At 45.1% G+C, this 6,342-nt stretch overlaps 1 pseudogene; it reads right to left on the bottom strand.

Annotated features, from left to right (window-relative positions):
* Positions 1 to 404: 404 nt before the first annotated feature.
* On the bottom strand, positions 405 to 1,238 carry LOC112888368 (annotated as a pseudogene).
* Between the last annotated feature and the right edge of the window lie 5,104 nt (positions 1,239 to 6,342).

The following is a 6,342-nucleotide window of genomic DNA, read 5'->3' as shown; positions in this document are numbered from 1 at the left end:
GAGCTCCGGCTTCTAATTCATTGGTGAAATCCTGTAGGGCCCAAAATTCATACGACCAATGAATTCAGAGAAATCCTGTACAACTCCTTTATAACAAGCCCGTCTATAAGAATTTAATAAATCCTAGAGGTTCAATCATTTAGTAAAATTCCTTTGGCCATTTGTCACTGGTGAAATCTCTCCTTTTCCTTTTGGGGCCCTAAATATGGGCGACCTGGAACACAGAAACAAGCGCTCGTGTTCTAAGGATACAGTGAGTTTTAAGTTTTAACATTCCATCAATCAGCGCAAGTACAATTTTATTTAGATGTAAAGAAAGTTAACCAACACCCAGAAGTAAGAACCCTGGAGTCGGACACAAGTCTAGTTGCCATTTGCCCAACATGGTAGACCAGAAATTACACAACAATAGCCAGCACAAATGGCTTAGTAACGGTACTTGGTGGAGTAGTCCTTTGGAGCAATCACCAGACCACGGCCCTTCCGGGCACCCCTGTACACAGTCTCCGCAATGTCAGTGCTTGTCCTTCAAGGCCCAGTTGATCTTGTTGTTGTTTCCTGTCCCAAGATCAATCATGATGTGCTTGTTCCGGAAGTCAGGAACATCACGGTCGACGGATCATACAACTCGTACATCGTGTTGAAGTCAGGAACCTCGGTGATGTCAACGAGGTAGATAACTGCAAAGTTCTTTATAGTCTCTGCAACTGCAGCCAGCACTTCATCCATCTAACATAAATAAGATATAAAAGGAGTCAGAATAGTGCTGGATAAGAAAAATAATAATGCTGAATATGAAAAGAGTCAGAGCAGAGTATGGCCGTGCCAAATTGTTGCACAACCAAAGCATGAGACAGAGTCAATTGTAACCAAAACATTTATTAAAAGAAGTCAAATACAAGACCTAATAACTTTTGAATGACTCCAGATATGTGGAAGAGAATCTCAACTCTAGCGTGAGATTAAAGATTTTGCTATTTGCTGAAAAAGGAAACGCCCTAAAAACTTCCCACTTCTGTTTCGAGTTCAAACTGACCAGATATATCCAATGACAACAGGAAGGCTTGAGAGAGCAACACTGTTAGGATGTGACAATGGAGAACAACCCAGGGAGTGGTTGGGGTTGAGAATTGAGTAGTAAGATGGTAGAGCAGTAAAAACTAACAAGTAGCAATAGGCTGTTCTTGTATTTAAATCAGCTTATTAGTAGAAGTGCTACCCAAGGTCCCAAAACTTCATCTAATTGCCAAACTTAGTCAAACTACGCAACTTTGAATCAGCAAAATCACTGCAATTCACAATTTTCTTTGGCATCAGTAAGCAGCTTAAATGACACAATATACTAAACCACCCCTCCTGTCTAATCTATCTATATCGTTGACATACTTCTACAAATTCATAATGGGAGTAGTTCACACTCGATATCAAACACCCTGTCCATGTTTTTTTAAAATAAATCAATGCATTTTAGTAGTGTATGGACTTGGATGAGAATGTCTCACAAGTTGAAGGAACAGGATGGGAGCGTGGCACAAATTTAAGGACCAAGATGAGAGTGCGGGAAGTTTAATGACTCGTATGTGCATTTTGAGAGTACGATGATAAGGATAAAACTTAGGATAAGTTTAACAACTGTTATGTGCATTTTGAGAGTATTGGGCTGAAATGAGAACTTACTGTTAGACCCGGGGCAGCGGGGCTGCTCATAAAGTATAGAATATTGTGGAATAGGGATGTGGTATGTTCCATACCTTATATCTGATGTAGTGTACTCATACTCGAGTAGAACTCGGGTAGGACTTCTAGATTCGTATCAGGCTAGGATATCTGTAACTCTATCCCCCATATTATATAAGTGCGGGCAGAGACCCCTCCAAAGCATAACCAATTCAAAGCGCTACGGTACAGCCAATAGGACATAGAGGGTATTACACAACTCACGGCTCGAACCTGTCTAAACCTTGTGTTGCTAGCATCTGCCTATAAATCTACTACCTTAAGTATCCTTAGGTAATTCTGGGTAGGCTTGACGGTGACAAATCTAAGAACCGCCGATGAAGTTTACTCGCAGTAATAGTGATGGCGATGACCACAGGTACACAAGTAGTCCGGCCTTGGAGCACGCAGGCGCGGGCTAGAAAGTTTCGAAGCCCGTTTCTGAGTCGTGGTCGTTGGTGGGCTAAATCATATTACTCTATGGAAATCTACCTGGGCCGGGCTTGAAGGCCAACCCAACTTCGAACGCTTTACAATTATCTGGACCCACTTCCAAAATCCTCCTAACTTCCCTGACAAAAGAAAATATTCCAGGTAAAAGATCCCCAAAAGAGCTCTCTAAAGTCTAAACCCCGTAGTCCGACACGATTTGATCGATCGTGTCCTTCTCCGCGGCGCACGTCTTTGAAACGACTCCTCAAGAGATTTCGATTCCATCATTACGTCGAGGGCAAGAAATGGTGGTGATCGAGCTGGAGCCGGAGCCCTTTAATATATTATTTCTTAACGCTGGGTAATAAAGGGTATTTTCCATTTCCTTCCCTTTATTCCTTTTTCATTTTCGCATGAAACCACATAATATGTTCATCCTATTAATCGATAAAAAATATAAAATTATTTTTTCTGCCATGCAAAAATTTAGGAAAATAGGTTGTATACTTTACTTCAGGTTCTATAATACATATTGAAAATTGTGCCCAAATTGTATAAGAAATAATAGCTTCTTTAAACCTTTTTATAGCATCAATTTTTCAGTTAATCCAAAAAAAAGAAAACAATTTTATTTCTTCCATGCAGAAAAGGTAGAAAAACAATTATATGTAGTTTACTTCACACTCTATAATACATACACAAAATAGTGCCCAAATTTTATGACAAATCTAATGATACTATATCGGCATTATCGATTCAAATAAGCAAATTTGTTTGAGTTAGTTTTTTATAATGGAATTAAACAAACAACCCAGCCTCTAAGTATGAGTGCATATGGCCGTTTGGCTGAGTTAGCTGCAAAAGCTGAGATGCTTTATTGATCGCTCAAGTTCTGAACCAGCACACATTCTGTACTGAAGAAATACCTCTCTCAGAGGTGACAACTGATGAAACAATTCAGAGCATTTCACTACAGGAAAAATTCGGTTTGGGAAAAGATGAGGTTGAAAGAAAGAAGGAGTTAGCAACTTTACATTTGCACATACGCATGTACACTGAGTAGTAATTAGACGGTCATAAAATGTTTTTTTTCAAACATAGAAAAGCAAAAGCAAAGTAAGCTTGAAGATGATAAGCTTCCCTATAATCTCATCTCAATAAGGTGTTCAAGATTTTTGAGTAACCATGGAAATGGTTTTTAAGAAAGTTTTGAAGTTTGCAACACTTAGCCAGTTTTCACCGTATTGCACCACTCATCAAGGAATATTTAGTTGCCCAAACAATCACTCGAAGAGTCAGGTCGCTAGCTTGTGCTTCAATATAAAATGTAAGCTCAGAGTGCTAGCTTGGAAGCTGCATTTGAGCACAAGAAGTTGAGAATTAGCGTGCACACTTCCATTGATCTCCGGTTAGCACAGAAAACAACACGCTTAACAATCTTAATCCACTTCTCCCCCATCCATTTGCCAAATTGCCTTCACACGCGTGCGTGTGATTGGGATCACATCAAAGATGAGTTGGCGGTTAAGTGGCACTGAATTTATGTACGAATGTTTGTGTTTTAAATTGTCAGATTAATACTATATAGTATCCGTTTTGCACTCATTAGTGTCAACTTGATCATTGTGGATGAAGTTAATCCATTGACTTTAAGAAGCGGATAAGAAACTAGGGAGATGAACATGCTATAGGAGCTGAGGAAGCGATTAAGAAAATGAAAACCCAGAAAAAATTGTTGCTGAATCTGAATGGTTAGTGGGTTATAGAGTACTCGTGATATATATAGCTTACTCAACTTGCTGTTTGAGAAAAGGGGTTTTCGAAGTGAGTCAGCGACACATAGATCCAAAAAATGAAAACCTTAAACTAGCGCTACGTCAATCTGTCCCTTTTCTTTTCCTCAAAAAAAAAGTCGCTCTATTTGTAAATATTCACATATTTTGGACTTTTCTAAAATACGAATATGGCCATGGCTCCACCACTAGAGCGCAGAGTTGTCTCTTGTACAAGCATGTATGTATTTTCCTGACTTTTTATTGCTATGCCACGTACGCTTCCTTTCTGGGAACAGTAGGTAAGCGATGCCATCTGTCTATCTGGAGTTCAGACAGCATGGACACAGCAGGGATCCTTGTGATAATAGGTCCAAGGAAGAACACAGGCAACCGGCAACAGTTTGCCTGAAAGAAATGGTGTCTTCTGCACGCAGGCAACGATTCCGTTCGCAGCGTGTGCCCTCCAACAAGCAGCCAATCCTATGCAGGGAAGCCAGAGAGCAAGTGGGTTCCCTTAATTGGAAGGAAAGCTTTCCCGCGAAGCAAGAGCAACGCGAACCGCCAGCTCCAACTTTGCATCCCAAACAAAATGCCTTTTCTTGATCTGCTTTGTGACATGCTGTTCCAGGTTCGGAAATATAATTTTAAATAAAAGCTTAATTCGGAGCACGATTCGAAAATGCAATTAAATAAACGCTTAATTTTCGTATGCGTATTTGGAGCACGGGAATTTCTTCCCTGTCTCGATCCGTAGGATTTGAACCATTTTTGTACCGAATTGCTGCAAAATTCATGTGAAGAATCTGCCAATTCAAACATGCGCTCGAATGGCACGAAACGACGGAGGCCTCGTCTGCTAGCTTTAACAAAGGTCCATGACTCGAGCAAGGTTTGTACCACACTAGTGAGGTCCCTCCCACTTTGGTAATCCACTAAAACAAAAGTCTAAGCACCTCAACCATCCTACTCTCTCTCTCTCCCCGAACCTGCTATACTAGGAAGGGTTTGTACTGTAGCATACCAAGTAAAAGCTTCTCGCGTCTCCGTTAATCAACACGCTCACATACACACAGACACTAAATTACGCGACTGGCTAAACCAGAAACGGTTAACACGGAGACCCCAATTACAGGCGCTAATACTCGCTTCAAGCAGCGAGCCCGCCCGGCCGCCGTCCCGCATCACAAGATACTCGCGATCCGTGCCGGACGAGCGCAAAGCGGCCGGCGACCCCCGGCAGCCCGCGGGTTCGCGCCGCGCGCCCCGCGTCGCTCTCGCCGGCTCGCGACCCCGCGCAAGGCACACCGGGCCCCCGGGGAGCCTTTTCCCGATGTGATCGCGATCCTGACGCCGCCTGACTAACCAACCCGCGTCCGCGTGTTTTTTGTCCGCTCCGCTCGGCCCCGATGCTCCGCCCGGCGCCTCGGCTCCCAGCTCGGCTTGCCGCCGTACGCACGCGGCTGATGACGGGGGCGACGGCGCGCGGCTGGCTGCTGCGACGCGCCGTGGCGTTGGCTTTGTCCCTACGCCTCGCGTTCTCCGCTGGCGCAGCAGCTAGCGGTAGCAGCCCGGCGGCAACCACGCGCCCGCTGGGCTTATATAAACCCTCCCTAATCCCCTCGGAATCCTCCCCGACCAGCTCGCTCGCGCTGCCTCAGAGGCTTAGACTAAAGCAAAGCACGCACGAATTCCGATCCACGCACAGCCCGTTCTTCGTCGTGAGATAAGATTCCAGAGCAAGAGATCGATGGCCTGCCGGGTGGCCGCGCTCGTCCTTCTCCTCGCACTCGCCGTGGCGCTCGTGGCGTCGCCGCCTCCGTGCGCCGCGGCGGCAAGGGTGCGGCTGCTTGCCGACGTACCACGCGCCGGCGGGGAGGCGCCGGGCTACGACAAAACGGATGGTTCGGCGACCGGGAGCGAGGTCCGAGGATCGCCGCCGGAGTTCGACGGCGGCAGAACCACGGCGGCGGCTGCCAATGCCGCGGCGCGGGTGTTGGGGTCCGTCCCGAGCCCCGGGGTCGGGCACTAGCTAGTAGCTGCACAGTATTCCTGCACATACAGATTGTCGACATGATTTTAGCTCTATTTTATTCTTCATTAATTTGGTCTAGTTCTGTGTGTTCTTCGAGTGATTGGGAGTTGAGTAAGATAGGAAGGAAGTTTTGTAGGTCCATCCATGATATGCCCATGCGTGCTTCAGACGGTCGAGCTACTAGCTAGCAGATGCTGTCGCACGCTACGTCTCGTGTTTCTACCACTTGTTGCCTCGTCTTCGTTTGCTGCTAGGCTGGGGAGGGTGTTGTCTGCTCTTGTGTCGTCTGCTTGTACATAGCAGTTCCATTCATTGATTACTACGTGATCACCACTTGATTGACCATCTGCCCCAAACTATACATGGCAAATTATGATGTTCCTTTCG

The sequence above is a fragment of the Panicum hallii genome, chromosome 4, assembly GCF_002211085.1.
Source record: "Panicum hallii strain FIL2 chromosome 4, PHallii_v3.1, whole genome shotgun sequence".
Classification (NCBI taxonomy): Eukaryota; Viridiplantae; Streptophyta; class Magnoliopsida; order Poales; family Poaceae; genus Panicum; species Panicum hallii.
This window is presented reverse-complemented; position numbering and strand designations above follow the sequence as displayed.